At 53.9% G+C, this 19,247-nt stretch overlaps 1 protein-coding gene across 2 annotated transcripts in view; it reads right to left on the reverse strand.

Moving 5' to 3' along the window:
• Nucleotides 1-4,534, reverse strand: part of ELFN2 (extracellular leucine rich repeat and fibronectin type III domain containing 2) — a 57,780-nt gene extending 53,246 nt beyond the window's left edge. The window contains exon 1 of one of the 2 annotated variants that reach the window (XM_060025618.2): nucleotides 4,443-4,534. The gene's annotated coding sequence lies outside the window, so the exon portion shown is untranslated. Of the gene's footprint in view, nucleotides 1-3,922; nucleotides 3,971-4,442 lie in introns of those variants that run through there. The other variant, XM_060025617.2, reaches the window with a different exon arrangement.
• Between the last annotated feature and the right edge of the window lie 14,713 nt (nucleotides 4,535-19,247).

A 19,247-nucleotide genomic window follows, 5' to 3' on the forward strand; every position in this document is an offset into this window, starting at 1 on the left:
CTGTTTCTTATCTGGAAAATGAGGAATAATAGCTCTACTACAGAAGGCTTTGTGGGATTAAATGAGTGCCCCTAAAAGAGCTTCCCACCAGGCCTGGTTCTCAGTACACACTCAATGAATATTAGCTAATATCATTATTATTATCACTATAATTACTGCCGTCAGAAGCATCATGCAGCCAGCGCCCTTCCTTTGGCACCCTGAATGTAAGCTTGCCCAGGTGGCTCGCCAGCCCTCAGGGGCTCTCTGGGGACTGTCTGCAGAGCTGGGAGGAGGAGGAGGGGGTTCTATCATTCCAACCCCCCCTCCCCCGACACCATCCCCAGTACTAACGGCAGCGCCTCTGCCCCAGGTGCTAAGTGAGCCAGGAGAAGGTTAATTTAATAGAGGATTGGGCTGGGACAGCAGGAGACAGAGGACTGAGTTAACCTGGACTATTAACGCTGTCCCCGAAGAGGCCTGACTTGTTAAGGAGTCTTGGGCTTCAAGGCAATCTGCTTCCTGGCTGTCGTGTCTGCACAGTGCACTGTCCTAGCAGATTCGGTGGGGGGCAGGTGGCAGGAGAGAGGACCTGGCTCAGGGGCACCGGAGCTGAAGCGGTGAGAGTAGCTGTGATGGGTGCACTCCCGACCCTGCACGGGGATGCCACACTCGCGCAGCAAAGCCCACAAGGCAAGCTGCTACCACCTCGGGCACAGACAGGAGAGCTGATCCCCGCGTCACACACGGCCAGCACACAGCAGAGGTGTCACTGGCACGAGGTCTACTTCCACAGCAGCCACCCCACCTCGGACACAGACAGGAGCTGATCCCCGCGTCACACGCGGCCAGGACACAGCAGAGGTGTCACTGGCACGAGGTCTACTTCCACAGCAGCCACCCCACCAGATATCGGGGACAAGGAGCCACACTGGGGAGCAGGCACAGAGCCTCCTGTGAGCACCCCTGGCTGACCTCACTAGAGGCGGCTAAGCAGCTGGATGCGGCCATTTCTATCAGCCGGGCCATCTCGGGATCTCATGGGGCAGAACAAGCAGACACTGGACCGAGTCAGGAGGCAGCCTGTACTGCAGCCACTGACCGCTCCACCTTGGGCCCCTCACCCTGGCGCCTCCCACTCCTTGCCCCCACCGCGCAGAGCTCCCTGTCCCTCCGTTAAATGAGAGTGCCCTGCCAATCAAACGGGTCTCCCCCCACCCACCAAGCAGGGGAGTTCTCACTAAGGAATGAAACGACCACAGCTTACTTTACCCTCTGGACCTCAGTTTGCTCATCTGTCAAATGGCCACATAATATTGCCAGCCTACCAGCCTCACAGGACTGCTGTGAGGATCCAAGGAGAGAAGAGAAAGTTGTTTACAAAGCCAGACTTAAAGCAAAACAGGGGAGCAGCTTCTGGGCTGGGGGAAAGGAGGCTAGGGGATGGGGCTCACGTGGACTGACCTTCTATCATGTGCTGGGCATCTGGCCCCCCAGAAGCCCATGAACTCCTGTAATCCCCCCTCGCCTCCCTGACCACTTTCCAGGTGACAGACAAGAAACTGAGGCCCAGAGAAGTGACAGGAATGCCTAAACCACAAAACACAGAGAGGCAACATGGGATTAGAACCTAAGGTCTCTGGCTCCCTCGCTGCGGCCGTTTTCTGTTGTCACCTGCACTTACACATACATTCACTCACCAGAACACAGTCACCGAAGGGTCTGTGCAACCCCGTTGGGATGGGGTGGAGAACAGGAACTGGCGGGGTCCAGGCAGGGGAGGGGGAGGGGGGACACCACGGGTCGGGGGGTAGGCAACAGAGATGTGCTATTAGGGGGGCAGGCCTTACGGAAAGGGGTCCCACGTCCACTCAGGAAATGGGACCTCTTGGGAGGGACTGCTCACCCCAAGGCTCCATCCCTCTCCCCTCCTCACCCCTCACAACACAGGGGATGTGACCACACTGAGCCCCACACCCTCACCGTGACACCTCCCTCACCCTCCCACTGACATCACCCGGTCCTTGGGGGTGACCCCTCACACTGCTGTCCCAGTGATGTCACCGGCAACCTGGAGCTGATGTCACACCCAGAGGTTCTCACTGACGTCACACACATAAACACATACACACACACACACACGCAGACACACACACACACACAGAGCTCCCTGATACCCCCTTCAACTACTCCTATTTCTTCCTGCCCAGGGGCCGATGGCCCAGAGGTCCCCACCCATGTACACAGCTCATTCAGGACAGGCATCTACGGACGGTGCCTGTGTGTGTGCGCGCGTGTGCGCACGCGAGTGCGCAGACATTCCTCTCCTAGGACACACGTTTACACACATGTGCAGGCCCCCATGCCCTGCTGATGGCCTAGACACGACACGTCCCACAGGTGCCCACAGGCCCTGAGAACAGGTGTTCGAGCCAGGCACACACACATAGACATGCAAATTACTCCCCTGGTGAGGCAGATAAAAATGTCCCTCAGTAACTAAATCTGGCAGCCTGGGGCCTGCAGCTTCCACCACGTTCCTCCAGGTGCGGCCAGCACCTCCCTCCTCCCCCCCCAGCTTCTCTCCTCCAACAGTCGCAGCCCGGACACACACACACACACACACACACACACACGCACACACACGCACACACAAACACACACACACTCCGGTCCAACACCTGTGTCTCAGCAACGGGATCGAAGCGCCCTCCAGAGGCAGCCCCTGGGGTGGGAGGGGTCCAGGTGGACGGAACACAGCAGGGAGCCCAGAGCTGCAGAAAGTGCCCTCAAGTACCACGTTTCTCCATTTCTCCCAAGCTGAGCCCAGAGAGGGTGAATGCCACCATCCCCTGTCGTCTCCTTCCTTGGGCACGGCTGACACACCACAGCCTGGCCGCCTCTGTCCTGGACACGAGCTCCCCGAGCACACACAGACAAACACAACAGCACTCTCCCCTCCAAACACTCCGAGGAAACCCTGCTGAGCCACGAAGAGAGTGTGTGTGTGTGTGTGTGTGTGTGTGTGTGTGTACAGACAGACAGCACAGGGTCCACTCCTGCACACAGCCCCGTGTGCACACACAGCACACACATCCTTCCCCACGTGCACACACTGCCTCACCAGCCAACACACCCACCCCCCTGCCCCTCTCTTCTGCCAGTTGTTGGAGCCCACACATGCACACACACACACACACACACACACACACGCACACACACACACGCACACACCGGCAGTGGCCCCGGCCCTGCCAGAGCTGCAGTCTGCAGATTTCTGCCGATTTCTGCTGCCTCCCTGGGCCGCCTCCCTGCTTGCCCCACACCAGCGCCACCAGAAAAAGGGGCAAAGCGTTTGTAAGGGTTCCCACCCGCTGGGAGCCTCCACTCCCCAATTCCGGTCCTCTTACCAAACCCATCGCCCTCCTGCGGGGAAGCAGGGGGAAAGCCCCACCCTGGCCCCCTCCCGCTGGAGCTGTCATCCCGCACCAATCAAACCCCCCTTACCAGCTACGAAGATGAATCCCTTGACCCGGCAGCACTCCGTGAAAGAGGGGAGCGAGGGCCCCCGATTCGCAAAGATGGGGGCAGAGAGGTGCGCTGTGGCACTGGCTGGCACGACCGTCCACCACCAAGCCTCTGCACCAGCCCCCGAAACTGCTCACCTCACCGACCGTCCTCCTCGTCCTCCCACTCCGCCTCCGCCCACCACCACCACCGCCCGCCCCACCGCCGCCCCGCATAGGGTGGTCCTCCGGGGGTCTCACGGGGATGCCCAGACCCAGGAGGCGCCGCGGGTGGCTTTCCCCCTCTCATCCTCCCCTGGCTGTGTCCCCCTCCCAAGCCCCACCCCCACTGGCGGAGGGGGTGTCCTCCGGTCCCAGCGCCCACTCCCACCGTCTCCGCCGGCCGCGGGCGCTCGGATCTGGAGGAATTCACTCACCTCCAGCCCCAGCCGGGCTCCTGGCCGAGCGCCGCCTCCGGCCGCGGCGGCTGCGGGGCCTGCGCGCGAGGGCGAGTGCGAGTGCGAGCGCGGAGCGATGCGCGCGGCGCCCGGCGGGCTTGGCGCGCCGGCCGCGGCTCGGTGCGTGGCGTGTGTCTGTGGCGCGGCCGGTGTGTGTCTGTGAGCCGCCGTGTGCGCGCAGACCCCGCCGCCGCCCGCCGCGCCTCTGCCTCTCCGGGACCCGCGCCCGGGAGGGGGCCGGAGCGCAGCGTGCGTCAGGGCCCGCGGCCGCGGCCGCGGTCTGTCCGCCGCCCTAGCCGCCCGAGCCCTCCGCGCCCTCCGCAGGCCTCTCCGCAGCGAGACCCCTCCCGCCCCCTCTCCCGGCTCGAGGCCGCCACGGACACACGCACGCTCGCAGACACACGCCCGCCGGGCGGGGGCCGCGCCTGGCTCCTCAGCTGCACCCGCGGCCCCGCGGACGGCTGGACCCCGGCATGCCCCGGACCCCAGCCCCGCTCACCCCGCGGGGACTGGGTCCCGCCGCCGCCGGCGCGTTCAACAGCTGGAGGCAAACTTGCTGCGGGGCGGGCCGCCGGAGGTGCGCAGCGCCCCCCAGCGCCCGCCCGAAGACGCCCGAGCCCCCTGGTCTTCCCACTACAGGTGGATCCCCACCCCACCCCATCCCCGGCAGCCGTCCGGCTCGCCCGTCCAGTGCTCAACCGCTGACAACCGGAGAACTGTGGCTGCTGCGTTCCCATTTTACAGGCGAGACAACTGAGGCTTGGTGAGCGCAGTGACTCCTCCAAGGTCACACAGCGTGCTTGATAGCAGAGACAGTAGTAGACTCCGGGTCTCTCTACCCTTGGGCTAGGGCTCTGGGCTGCCGCTCACTACCTTTCCCCACCCCTCACGGAGTATGCCCAGGGGCACACTGGTCTCTGCTGCTGCCCAGAGACGCTTCCTAAGACCTTTGAGCCCTAGCCTCTCTCTGGCCACCGCCCCCCACGTAAACACACACAGAGGTGGGAGATGCAGAAAGAAGCTCTGACATCCGGGGCCTATACCTCCACCCCCACCCCCACCCAACACACACACACTTGGGCACACAAGTACCTGGTGAGGAGATTTGGCTTATGTCACGTGCAGGAAGAAACAGGCGCCATCTCGGCTCCTGGGACCCACAAACCTTCCCGTCGAAGCCCTGCCTGGGACAAGCCCTATGCGTCTCAGTCACTTTTATGGGGCCTTGTGCGCCAGTGCCTGTCCTCAAGTAGTGCACAGCAGAACAGGCTGCAGGAACTCCCAGAAGGAGCATCTCACCCAGGCCAGGAATGGGAGAGACTCCCTGGAAAAAGCCATTGCCTGAGCTGAATCTTGACGGATGAATAGGAGTTGGTCAACTGAAGAAGGTGGAGAAGTATGTCCCAGGCCGCGGGAACAGCATGTGCAAAGGCACAGAGGCATGAAACCACCTGGTGTGTGCAAGGAACTCCAGGGAGTTAGGTATTACTAGAGCAGAACCTCTGTTCAGAAATTCCTCCCTCCTGTCAACTGAGAACAGAAAAGCAGGTCCAGGATGAGGCTAGGAGGGTAGACAAGCGCTGAGACACAGGCCACCGAGGTCACGGTTTCTCCGAGTAGGAGACAGACTTGGGCATTCCGCCTCTGCCCTCCACAACTGGACTCCAGGCTACTTGGCACACTCCTATCCACCCTTCAAGGCCCCTTGCTGCAGACCCAAACAAGCCATTATGTTGTCTCTGCCCGCTAAACGGAGCTCTCCTAGAGGGTAGGGGCCACATGGAATACATTCTTCGTCCGCTTCATAAGGCCAGGCGAGAAGCAGGGTCCCAGCCCAAAGTCCTTGCTGGAAGGAACGACTCGCTCACCGCCCCGCCCACCTCAGGCGGAAGCACAACGGCCTCTGCGCCCTCTGGCGGATCTAGGGGGCAACTGCAGAAATCTCCCCAATCTACCCCTGTGGCTGAGGCTCTCCCGTGCAGAGGCTTGCAGAAATGGGCACTGGAGGAGGTCCACCAGTTGTGCTCTGGCCCAAGAAACTGAGCAATGATTCCAAGGAACACCAGGCAGCACGCAGCTAAACAGTCTGTTCCGGTTCAGTTTGCGTGACTTTCCCATCATCTGCCAAAGGGCAAGTCACACCCCTCTCTGAGCCTCAGTTTCCTCCTTTGGGAAATGCGAGTAACAGAAGCAGCCCTGTGCCCAGCACAATGCTGGGGGTCACCGCAAGGGCGCTCCCTTCCCCTCGGAACCTCCAGGCTTGGTGGCTTAGCTCGGAGATGGCTTTAAGCTCTGAAACGTTCTTAAGAGTCTCCCTTCGGAGGCTTCGTCCTTAGCAGGCAGACATAACTTGGCAAGGCTTTCAAACTCTTAGTCACCACCACCAGATAGAAGATGGAGTTGACCTGGGCTAACTGAGGATGGTGATCTGGACACCCGACTCGGCTCTCTCTGGACCAGCGCCGTCCAATAGAACTTTCTGCGATGGTGGAAAGGTTATTTAGCTGCATCATCCAGTACAGTAACCACTAACCACATGTGACTATTGAGTGCTTGACACTGTGGCTAGTGGGACTGAGGAACTGGATTTTTAATTTTGATTTTATTAATTTAGATTTAAATGGCCATATGTGGCTAATGGCAACCACATGGGTTAGCACAGTTCCAGAAATACAACACCTTTCTCCCCACAATGTAGCCCAGACAGAGCTAATACACACACACACACACACACACACACACACGCACGCACGCACACGGGACCCCGAGCACTCTGGCCAGGCCTGAGAGGTGGAGACGAAGAGACTGCTCGGAATCTCTAGCTGAACAGGTAAGGTTGAGAAAAATGTGGGCGGCAACAATCCATCCCCATTGTCATTGTTCTAGGCTAGGACTTGCCGTCTTTCACCTGAACACCTGCAGCAATCCTCCCTCATCACCACCCTATTTAAACCCTCCAGTAGCTCCCCAGAGCCCATGCAGGGATGCAGTGTGTTTCATTTTGCATGACGATGCCAAGTGATTGGCAGCAGCTACCTGGGTGTTCCCCCTGAAGACAGTGTCATCATGATCGATTGGTGATGTCTGCCTTGGGTGCAGACGCAGAGATGAATGGTACGCCCTCTCTGCTAGGGAATAAAACCCAAACTCCTCACCTTGCCCCAATAAGGCCCTCTGCAGTCAAGCCCTTACTCTTCTAGCATCATCTTGTATCACCCCACACATGTTCTGGGTCCCAGACACCAATATCCGTCCTTTCCAGAACATCCCATGAATCTCTCACCCCATAACCTACACACCTTTGTGCTTTTGAGCATGCTGTTCCCTTCTCAACTTGGAAGACTTTCCTCCTTTCATATTCCTTCCCTACCTGTCTACTTCTAGTCTATCATCAGGTACTGCTCAAAGGCTGCCTCCTTGGTGAAGCCTTCCCTGACCACCCCTAAGCTGAGCTGGCCAAGTTACTTATTCTTCCACCAGCCCCCAAAGCAGTCAGTGCAGATCTTAATGACAGCACACATCACATTGCATCGTTCATTCTCACATGTGTCCTCCCCCGAATTATTTCTCACTCCGTCACCTCTCTCATAGTAGCTAGCTTGTATGGGGCTCACTCAGAGCCAGGCACCGTGCAAGGCCCTTAACATATATTATTCTCATTAAAAAGTCACAAAGCGAACATTAGGGGGTTTTTGTGGGAACCCAGCATCTCTCCTCCCTCCCACCAGCCTCCCAATTTCCTCTCTCCCCACTGCCATGTACAGTCTTGGTGGAATCTGAATCAAGGTGCCTCCCCCAGCCCCCAGCTGGGCTGAGTCGTGAGTGGAGTGGCGCGTGGACATGAGAAACAGCCGAAGCAGAACCATCCCAAAAGCCTCAGTGCCAGAAGATGGGCAGGCATTTCCGGCAGCCTGGACCCCTGTCCTGAATCCCAGACCCTGGGATCTTCCGGCAGTGCCTGGGAGCCGCTTCTCACAGCCCACCCACAAGCGACCTTTGTCCTAAGTTGACCAGATGTGACTCGCGTCCAAACGACCCCACTGCCCGCGCCGTATCGCCACAAGGACATGTTTCAGGGAGATCTTCCTTTCTGCAGCCTTAGGAAACAGAGGAGTGAGAGTGTGAGGAACCCATAAATTGCTGAAAAGCTTCATGGGCTGTTTAAGGTGAATAACAAGACCTACCCTTTGTACTTAGGTGAATTTTTTTTCCCTCGGTCTACATGGCATTTCGAGTTGATGCTAAGGAAATTAGGTTAAGTGGTTCTTTTAGAGAAACACACACACACATTGACCGTGGACGGGGTGTCATATTCCTGTTTTGGATCCAGACCAAAAATCAGATTTTCTGCTGTGCTTCCAATGCTGGAACCAAGGGCTATGATCACAGAGGGTGCGAGCCAGTGATAAGACACGGAACCCAGAAGGACAAATAATGAAGATTCCCCGCTAAAACCCCTGCCCCTTGCCCACCACGGAACCATCCCAAATTGAATATAAAGAGACAGATTCAAGCTGCCTTCTCGGGAAAGTGGGGTCACTTAGCTGAGGGCATTTTGGTTTGCAAGTCCCTGTGAAAGGTCAGCGTGTGCCGGGTTAGAAGTAGGGCTTAGGGAGCAGGTAATCGCTGGGTGTATTAAGGATGAGAGGATTCGGAGCTGGGGATTGAGGAAAGGTGGGCAATATACGCCCCTCCCCCAACTTCAGCCTCCCCTACCACCTCTCCCCACCACTGTCTTCAGAAAAGTCTACATGCTTGTCATATAAATCATCTATTGCTATGTAACAGATTACCTCGCAGCTCAGTGGCTTCAAACAGCAAAGGATAGTTATTATTTCATAGTTCCTGTGGTCAGGAATCTGGCAGCAGACGATTCTGGCTTGAGATTTCTCATAAGATTGCAGTCCAGGTGTTTGGCTGGGGTTGTACTCATCCGAAGGCTTCACTGGAGGACCTGTTTCCCAGATGGTTCATTCACACTGGCTGGCAAGTTGGTGCCGGCTGTCGGCGAGAGGCCTCAGTTCCTTGTCGCATGGACCTCTCACCAGGACTGCTTGAGCGTCCTCACAGCACGGCGGCTGCTTCTCCCGGAGTGAGAACAGGGAGGAAGCCACAATTCTCAGATGACCTCTCCTCAGAAGGTACACACTATCGTTTAGGCAATCTCCTATTGGTTACACAGATCTGCCCTGTTCACTGTGGGAGGGGACGACACAGGTGTGAATTCCAGGAGAAAGGTATCATCAGGAGCCGTCTTGGGGGCCAGTGGGCTTGAGGTCGATCAATTATATTTGGAAAAATTGGGGAAGTTCCGTGTTCTGCAAGCACACTAGCAAAGGTAAAAACAGAACTAGGGGTGCGGATACAGGAGCTGGAGGATTCTCTGCTTCTGAGAGTCTATCATCCTCCATGAATCAAGGGCAGCTCAAGGCCAACGGAGCTTGAAGAATGAATATAAAATTCCTGATGAGGCCAGACAAGAGTTCCGGGTGGCTGCATGTGTGACGCCCATGAGAGGGTGTCTGTGAGGGCCAGAGGCCAAGACCACACCCTGGGGGATATTTTGAAATGTCCAGGTGGATACCCTTTGGTCCAGAGATCCAGTTATGGGAGGGGCCCCAGGGAACCTCGTTAGGGGTGCCGACAGCATCATGCTTGCCCGGCTTGGAGCTGAGATTCCTGGGGGCTGAGGTTGGACAGCCCGCCTCCCTGCCAGTCTTGGTAGAGCAGGCCCGGAGCGTACCCTGGGACAGGGAAGGACTGTGAGTCCCCCTGTTGATACACCTGGTGCCTCCACTAGAATGCGAGCAACTCCCAGACGCCACCGTGTCTGACCTGGTCGGTACCCTGGGTGCCCAGCCCCTCGCCAGGCACAAAAGTGGCCCCACCCAATGGTGCAAGGGTCAAACCAAGGAGAGCCGGCTCCAACACAGGTGGGGTCTGCAGGCGCTACAGCCCTATGACAGACCACCTGCCCCCAGCTTTCTGAGCCAGGGGTCTCCTCTGAGACACCCGCCAGGGAGAGCTGGAGAGGGTGGGGGATGCTCAGGGCTCTGTGCGTCTATCTGACTTCCACTGCCCACTAGCCGGAGGCCACTGAGCCCTGCACTGTGGCGGTGTCTGCCATTTGGGTCTAAGCACCCTTACGTGGGGCTCCTGAATTCTGTCGGGCTGGAGCCTCAGGCCTGGGCCCTGTGGCCACAGCGTCGGGGCCGTGGGGGTGGCTTGAGTCTCAGCTGGCTCAGTGAGCCGGGCTCTGCCCGGAGTGATGCTGGGGGTGGGGGGTAGACTGGCTTCCACTGCCTGGGTCCGGAGGTGGGGCAGCTGGAGGGCTCTGGGAGCTGGAAGTCACTGGCCCTGCGGCCGGGCTTGTCACCGCTGACCTGTAGCCGGTTCCAAGGCTCCGGATGCTGCAGGGACTGGAGAAGCGCTGACTGTCTGCTTTCCTTGTGTCCTTCCTCTGCTCAGAAATGTTCAGGCTCTGACTCCATAGGGTAAAACGCCAACTCCTTACACCAGCATCTGGAGTCTTCTGCAACCTGGCCACATTCTGCCTAGAATCATAATAATCACTTAAAATGGAGGCATTTACTGTCTCATTCAGGCTGGATGTCAAGTGTTCCCCGTGAATTAAAGTCTCAGTGAATAACGACAGCAATCTCACTAGGTACTTATTGTTAGTATTCCCATTTTACTGATGTGGCTCAGAGATGCTGAGTGATTTGACCAAGATCACACAGTGAGAAAGAGGCAATGCTACAATTCACCCAGTTTTTCCTGCTGATGGAAGCGTGCTGTGGCCACGGGAATTCTTGGGGTATTTTAGGCAGGTAGCCCCATTGTTAGCCCCCATCTGGCTCATCATTCCCAGCACCTTGCCTTTATAGCTAATGTCCTCTCAGTCTAGAATCCAAGTGTGGGGGTGGGTTAGTGTTAGCGTTAGGGTTAGGGTAACTGTGTGTTCCCCAGGCTCTGTGGGGAAAGGCAGGTGTATGCGGCTGCTTCAGAGTTACTCAGGCCCAAAACCCAGATGCCTCCTTGATGCCCCCTGGGCTCCCCTCAGATCTGACCCATCAACAACTCCTACCCGCTCTGCCTCCAAAACGTACCCTAAACCCAGCCCCTTCCCTCCCTCTCGCTGCCACAAAGGCAAGGGCGGTCCGTCCTATTCACCTCGGTTTGCTCAGGATTTGGCATGCAGCCAGCACTCCAAAAATATTTGTTGAATAAAATGATCAAGTTCATGCCTGAGTGGACAAACGAAGGAAGGAAGGAAGAGTAAAGCAGATGAGGAAAGAAAACGTATGGGGACAGAAAGGCAAGCGAATTCAGTTCTGCCCTGAAGGCCGGGTGGGGGAGGGGGCGTGGTGGGCAAAAGGAATGCTTCGCACAAGAAAAGATGCTCCAATCTAAAAAATACAACAAACTAGTGAATATAACAAAAAAGAAGCAGACTCACAGATATAGAGAACAAACTAGTGGTTACAGGAGGCGGGGCGGTGGGCAATACAGAGGTGTGGGAGTGAGAGGTAAAAACTCCTGGGTGTAAGACAGGCTCCAGGATGTATTGTACAACACGGGAAATACAGCCAATATTTTGTAATAACTGTAAATGGAAAGTCAACTTTTTAAATTGTATAAAAATTTTTTTAAAAATTAAATCACTGGGCTTCCCCGGTGGCGCAGTGGCTGAGAGTCCGCCTGCCGATGCAGGGGACACGGGTTCGTGCCCCGGTCTGGGAAGATCCCACATGCCGCGGAGCGGCTGGGCCCGTGAGCCATGGCCGCTGAGCCTGCGTGTCCGGAGCCTGTGCTCCGCAACGGGAGAGGCCACAACAGTGAGAGGCCCGCATACCGCAAAAAAAAAAATTAAATCACCGCAAAACAAAAGAAGAGAGAGAGGTGCTCCAGCTACCTGTCAGCCTGACAGGTGGAAGGGACAAGGCACAGATGCACGAAGTGGCCAGGACAGCACGGGGCAACTGAGGCTCAGGAAGGCAACCCCAGGACCTGCCTCGTCCCTCCTCGGGCTGAGCAAGGTCCTTCCCAGCCCAGCTCCAGGGCAAGGTGGCTGCACGCCCTCAGTACTCTCCCTGGATTTCCCTGGTGGTGTCTCAGCCTTCCTGGCCCACAGCCCAGACCTGAGATAAAAGAGTGACTTCTGCCCTTTCTCACTCAAATCCTTCTGATTGCTCTGCCTGTGGTTTCTCTAAAACCTCCCCTCACATCTCCTGCTCCCCACAACCTCACACTTGGGGCCCATGGAACTCCAGTCTCCACAGCCCCGTCATTTCATTTCCAGAACAAGCACTAGACAAACCTTGGCATTCGAACACTCAGCTACACCTTGATTTCACTGGGTCTGGCCAGGCCAGTGTTGGGATTTTGCCCCCCACTTCTGAGCAGGAAATTTTCTGCCAGAGGCTGAGTTCCATTTCTTCCTCCCTGATACCCTTCCCAGAGCAAAACCCAATCTCAGCTGCAAACTCAGCTCCCAACATCAAGAGGAGGAGGCTGGGATCAGGGCTTGGAGAGGGGAGGGCGTGTGAAGCCAGATGGGCTCATCTGAAGCAGGATGCCCAGCAGGGTACGTGGGAGCCAGGAGGGGAGCAAGGCAGGTGTCAGGGCCATAACCAAACGAGCGGAAGTGCATGGCAGGCCCCAGACTCCTTGCAGAAGAAAACACATTCCTCACCATTTGCAGGTGACTGCCGTGTGCCAGGTTATATACAAACGCCATCGAATCTTCACACAACTTGAGAAGTTATGTTAGGACTCATTGGTTGCAAGTGACAGAAACCCAGCTCGAGCCCAGTTTTAACTGATTTAAACTCAAAAGTGGATATATTGGCTCACATAACAGGGAAGGGCAGGAAGGGTCTGCCTGAGGAAGACTGGGAAGGAGGACGAGGCCACCTTGAAGGCCATCATCATTCTCTCTCTCTCTCTCTCTCTCTCTTTCTCTCTCTCGGAGGCTTAGTTCTTTTGGGTCACCGTCCCCACTCAGTGAAACCAGGAGACCCCAGGTTTACAGCCTTACATATTCATGGCGAGAATGGGAAGAGATTTTCATCCAATTCCAAGCTGAACAGTTCTAGGGAAGGACTCTGACTGGCCCAGTGCAGGTCACATGCTTACCCCTTGGACCAAGAGCCAGGGTGATGAGGGCAGATTAATGGCCCAGGCTGGGTCAGGTACCCACACCCTTGTAGCCAGAGAAGGGCCTGTCAGCAGAAGAATGGGGGAGGGACACGGCAGATAAAAGCAATAGCAGTGGTGCAGGTTTGTTGTTTTTTTAATAAACATCTTATTTTGGAATAATTTTAGATTTATTTTTAGAAAGATGTACATAGAGCCCAGAGAGTAGCTATGTACCCTTCACCCAGCTTCCCCTGATGTTTACATCTCACATCGCCACAATGCATTCGTCAAAATTAAGAAATGAGCACGGGTATATTACAATTAACTAAACTCCAGATTTCATTCAGTTTCACCCATTTTCCACTAATGTTCTTTTTCTGTTCCAGGATCCTATCCAGGATCCCACGTTGCATTTAGTCATGTTTCTCCTTAGCCTCCTCTGATCTGTGACAGCATCTCATTCTTTCCTTGCTTTTCTTGACCTTGACAGTTTTAAAGGGTACCGATCAGGTATTTTGGAGTATGGCCCTCAATTCGGGCGTGTCTGAAGTTTTCTCATGATTGGTCTGGGACATGGGTGGGGAGGAAGAGCGCAGAGGTGTGGTGGCCTTGACATGGCCGCATATCAGGATGTACAGGACCAGTGATTAATGTGGGGTCTAGGCCCACTTAACAGATTGGGAAACTGAGGCTCAGAGAGGCTAAGGTGCTCATGCTAGTCAGTGGTGGGAGGAATGCGAACCACGCCTGATTCCCATTGCCAATTCTTTGGAGTTGCAGCCTAGCTCTAGGAATGGGAAGGTGAGAAAGGCTTCACCGTGGAATCTACGTGAGGTTTGCAGCAAGAAGACTGAGCCCAAGGCTTCTTCTTGAGAGACAAGGCCCTGGAAGGATTGGCCCGGGGACCTGGAAGCCACAGTAGACGCTAGCCAGGAGGGGCAGGGAAAATAGACAGGCTGGCACAGGCTCAGCCAGGTAAGAAGGATGAAGGAAGGGGGGAATGGCAAGAAGGATGGGTCATAGCAATCCAGGAAGGCTCCCTAGAAGAGAAGCCTGCAATTTGTAGGAACAGTCAGGAGGCTGGCTCAAGGTGTGAGTTCTGTCCCAGGAGACAGGAGAGCAAAGTGTTTATGACCACGAGTCTTGGAGTCCGACAAGACTGGGTTCAATTCCTTGTGCTACCTCTTCCTGCCTAGATGGTCTTGGGCAAGTAACCATTTCCCAAGCTGATCTGGGGCTTTCTAGCCTCCAGGCTTTGCCTGTCCTGCTCTCTCTGCTGAAATACTCATTCCTGAGGCAGCTCTCAGACCTCCCCAGCCTGGACCAGCTCCATAATTCGTGGGACCCAGTAAAAAATGAAAATGCGGGACCCCTTGTTCAAAAATTATTAAGAATTTCAAGACAGCGATGCAGAGCATTAAATGAAACGTGGGGTCCTTTAAGGCAGGAGGCCCTGAGTGACTGCACAGGTTACATGCCCACGAGGCCGACCCAGTCCCCCGCCCTCAGTGACCATCCTGACCCTGTGCTCTGACCCTGCCGTATTTCCTCTACAGCTCCTTGGACATTGACCACAGCTGCCTACCGATGTCGCTCAGGCCACTGTATCAAGAGGTTGCTTTGCTCTCCCGTGGTTTTTCCTTCTCTTGCCCTGGGTGGAAGGTTGGATGAGATGAATTCCAAGGTGTTTCCAACAGTTAAATTTGATGTCCTCTAATTTTATGGCTCTAATATTTTCTTCCAGGAAGCTTCAGAGCTCCCGTGCCTAAGATACTATGGGTCGAGAGGTGTGGGCTTCCCTCACGTGGTCTCAAAACCCTGACCTCCCTGGGCAGTTGGAAGTTTTTAGATGAAAGAGGAAAGGTTGGAAGAATTTCATTCACTTCCATTTTGCAAATTTGAAATGGAATATTCATTGTGATTTTTTGCAGGTGCTGTAGCCTTGCTGTCACACTTTTTACATTTTGTGCATTTCTGCTTGTTGGTTAACTTTGCTTTCCCCCATTGTTAAGAGGCAGAATATTAGAATCAGACTGCCTGCACTCATCTCTTATCTCTGCCATGAAAACGTGTGCAAGTTGCTTCATCTCTCTGGGGCTCAATTGCTTCAGCGGAAAAATCGAGATGAGATGAGTTCTATATCTTCTGGTTACTATTGCTGCTAAAAATTCTAGTGGTAAAAAAAAAAATCCCACACACAACCATTTTATTCTGCTCACAGTTTTGTGGGTCAGGAATTCTGGAAGGGCTCAGCTGGGCAGTTCTCGGTGGGGGTTCTCACGCAGGCACAGTCAGATGCCGGCTGCGGCTGCCGTCAGCTGATGCATCATCTGGGCTGCACTGGACGTCCAAGATCGCTCACTCACACGGCTGGCATCTGGTGCCTGCTGTAGTTTGGCAGCTCTGCTGGAGCTGGTGCCTGCATCCAGCATGGCAGAATCAGGGGAGTTGGCGGCTGGCTTCCTCCAGAACAAGAGTCGCAGGAGAACCTGGTAGACGCTACATGGCGTATTTGCACCTGAACTTGGAAATCAGAAAGCATCACTTTCACTGCCTTCTATTGGTGATAAGCGAATCAATAAGTCCAGCCCAGATGAAAAGGGAAGGGATGGAGATTCCAGCTCTTCACAGGAGGATTGTCCAAAAAATTGGGAGCGTGCTTTAAAATTGACACAATATATATAAAGCACTTAGAATACTGCCTGGCACACAGGAAGCCCTCAGACGTGTTTGTGTTGTATTACAGCCCGAAATAAAATGGATTGATGATGCAGAACGGTTTGTTGAAACATGAAAGTAGTGATGAAAATATTAACAAAAATTCTATGATTCAGAATAAGGCATAACCATCAATAGTGACTAGGATTTTTTGTTTTGTTTTGTTTTGTTTTTTGTTTTTGTTTTTGTTTTTGTGGTACGCGGGCCTCTCACTGTTGTGGCCTCTCCCGTTGCAGAGCACAGGCTCCGGACGCGCAGGCTCAGCGGCCATGGCTTACGGGCCTAGCCGCTCCGCGGCACGTGGGATCTTCCCGGACCGCGGCACGAACCCGCATCCCCTGCATCGGCAGGCGGACTCTCAACCACTGCGCCACCAGGGAAGCCCATGACTAGGATTTTGATATGCCTGTGGAATGCGCTGGTTTGGAGAGGTATGATTTTGCACCAGCAAAGACAAACAGTAAAAATAGAAAGTACAACCCTATGTACCTGCCAGTGGATCTGTGTCATACCTGTGACCAGTGCGGGGTCTCTCATGTCAGGTTGTCCGGTGGTGGGTAGGAGCCTTTGACGTTTTCACATCTGTTTCCCCAGAAAACAATCAAGGCATTACTCTGGGAAAACATTGGAGTGTTTCTAGAACAAGCACAAAATAAAGCTTTCCAGTACAAAATTGATGACTTCCATCACTAACGGCAGAGAAGAGACCAAAAACACAGAGGCGTTAATCAAGGTGGCTGGCCTCATAGAAAAGCCAGGTACAAACCACTCTGTTACCAGGACCATTATAAAGCCGGCCACACGGTGACCAAGTCAGAGCAAACAGGTTAAGCTATTGGCAAAATTATTTTCTCTTTTATCAAATACCACTATTGGAGTTGGGGGTGGTGGTCCATGAAATTAATGGCCAACGATGTACAAGACTTGTAATGCTCACACACGCACAGTGGCTGATACTTCCCTTTCTTTACAGATGCACAAAACCACTGGCAGGCAGAGCACAGCAGACCTTGGCACATGTACGGGAGGGCGTGGCAGACAATCCCTCTTCCTCCTCTTAGCTGCACCCTGGCTGCATTTGATGAGGCAGTGTGCCCTCCTCTCAGCCAATCTTGAGAATCCTGTTCCTGATTTCCCAGCCTCCCTTGCAGCTAGGAGTAGCCATGTGACTCAGTTCTGACCAGTGAGATCTAAGCAGAAAGCAGCTGGTGGGTTTCTGAGAAAGCTTTTCTTTTCTTTCAAGTGACACAACTGGTGGGGCCCCACCTTCCTTCCACCTTCCTCCCACCTGGAATGCTGGCATAATGCTGGAGCCAGTGGTGGCAGCCATCTTGTCCCTCCGGGAGGCTTCTTGTCACGTGAGGAGAGCAGCCCCTTGGTAGCAGATGCGTAACTTCTCCTATGTCCCCAATCCTCCAGTCTCTCCTCCCCACCTTCACCCAAGCTACCAATGACCTTGTTTCTTATCTCACTGAGGAAGCAGAAGTAATCAGACAAGACTCCACCAATGCCCACATCCCTCTTCCTAAGACCAAGCCTCCATGGTGCTCTAGACCCAACCCCTCTCATCTCCTCAAGGATGCTCTTCCATCATTTCCTCCTCTTTCTCCTTCATCTTCATTTTCATTTTTCCCTCTCTAAGATCATTCCCATCACCACACACGTACTTATTTCTCCATCTTAAAAAAAAAAAGAGAACAAACGTATGGACATGAAGGGGGGAAAGCGGCAGGTGGGGAGCTGGTGATGGTGGGATGAATTGGGAAATTGGGATTGACATATATACACTAATACAAATAAAATAGATAACTAATAAGAACATGCTGTGTAAAAATAAATTAAATTAAATTAAAAAAAAAAAACTGTCTTGACTTCACACCCCCATTTCTCTCCTTTTTTTTTTACAGAAAGAAAAAACACCCAAAGACCTGTCTCTATTCGCTCACCCACCCCAGTGCCTCTCCAGGAGGCCCTGCAGTCAATCTTTGTCCCTCCTCTCCACTCCTTGTCAAGGTCACCAGGCTCTCACGTCAACTCTGACTTGTCTGGTCAGCCACCTTAGACACGGCTGACGACTCCCCCTTGAAAGTCTCCCCTCTTGCTCTTCTCCCACCTGACTGTGAGCTCTGGGAGAAACAGAACATTTGCCGTCTTGTTCACTGTTCCATCTTCACCCCCACAGGAGGTCAATGCTATTTAGTCACTGAGTTAATGAAGAGACTGCTAGTTATCCCCCAATATCCACGCTCCCCTTCCTCCACAGTACTCATAGAAGTTTTGCTGAATACGTACATAGCTGCCCAGATAAAGACTATATTTCCCAGTTTACCAGGCTAGTAAGTGTGATCCTACGACTGGATTCTGGCCAGTGAAATGACAGTAGAGAGGAGTTGTGCAGTTTCCTACTCATGCCCTCAAAAGGAAAGATGCATACCTCCATTTATTTTTCTGCACTTCCAATAGGCTGGAATGCAGATGCAGTGGCAGGAGCTGGAGCAGCCATCTTAAACCAGATGGCGGAGCCACCTGTGGTTGAGGAAGGCAGGTAATAAAATAAAAAACTGTAGCCTATCTGCACTGGTCACATTATGCTCAGACTGTTAATCAAGAGAGAAGGAAGCTCAGACTTACTGAAACCACTGTTATTGGGCTTTTGTTATAGCAGACAGGCCGATATTCTCAGGAATGCACCTTTATTTATTAAAGTACTTAGAGCTGGATTTTTTCCATCACCTGCAGCCTGATTGGTACATATACGAGGGGAATGTGCTCCATGATTTATCTGGGTCCTGTTCATCACTCAACATTGATGCTGCAGGAGAGAACTTTTTTTGGTTAAGTTGATGGTAACACTGTGAGCCACGATGTGGACTGGAAAGTGACACGGAGATCAGCACTGACTCTCGGCCACCCTGCGGGCGGCAGGGAAGGGCACAGCTCCGTGGATGGGGGCTCTAGCTCAGGCATGCCAGCGCTCAGCGCTTGTTCACCGAGAAGCTGGCAGGCAACAATGTACCTCCCCATCTTCATTCAGCACCGAGAGAAATGGAGAAAATAGCAAGTACAATCAAACCAAGGCCACTGAGTGGATGTCTTTTCAGCATCTATCAGAAGAGATGGGCCGAACAAAAATCTGTTTGCAACCTGAGCAACGCTCGCTATTGAATAAAGGTGCACATCAAGTTTTTTTGAAATGAGAGACAAGATTGAAAGTCTTTCCCCACAAAACAATGATGCCGATGAAAAAAAACCAGGGTTTTGTAAGACTGAATGTGGGGCACATTTCTTGATCCCCAAGGGCCTGACTCTGTCCCAGCACTTGATGATTTTCTCCACTTGCTCAGGGGGAGAAATCGATTACACAGCAACAAACATATTAAAAGCCACATCGAAGAGCTCCAGCTGAACAAGAAGGAATCCTCTCCGGTGTGAAATGCAACAAAAG

Source organism: Delphinus delphis, chromosome 11 (genome assembly GCF_949987515.2).
Source record: "Delphinus delphis chromosome 11, mDelDel1.2, whole genome shotgun sequence".
Taxonomy (NCBI): Eukaryota; Metazoa; Chordata; class Mammalia; order Artiodactyla; family Delphinidae; genus Delphinus; species Delphinus delphis.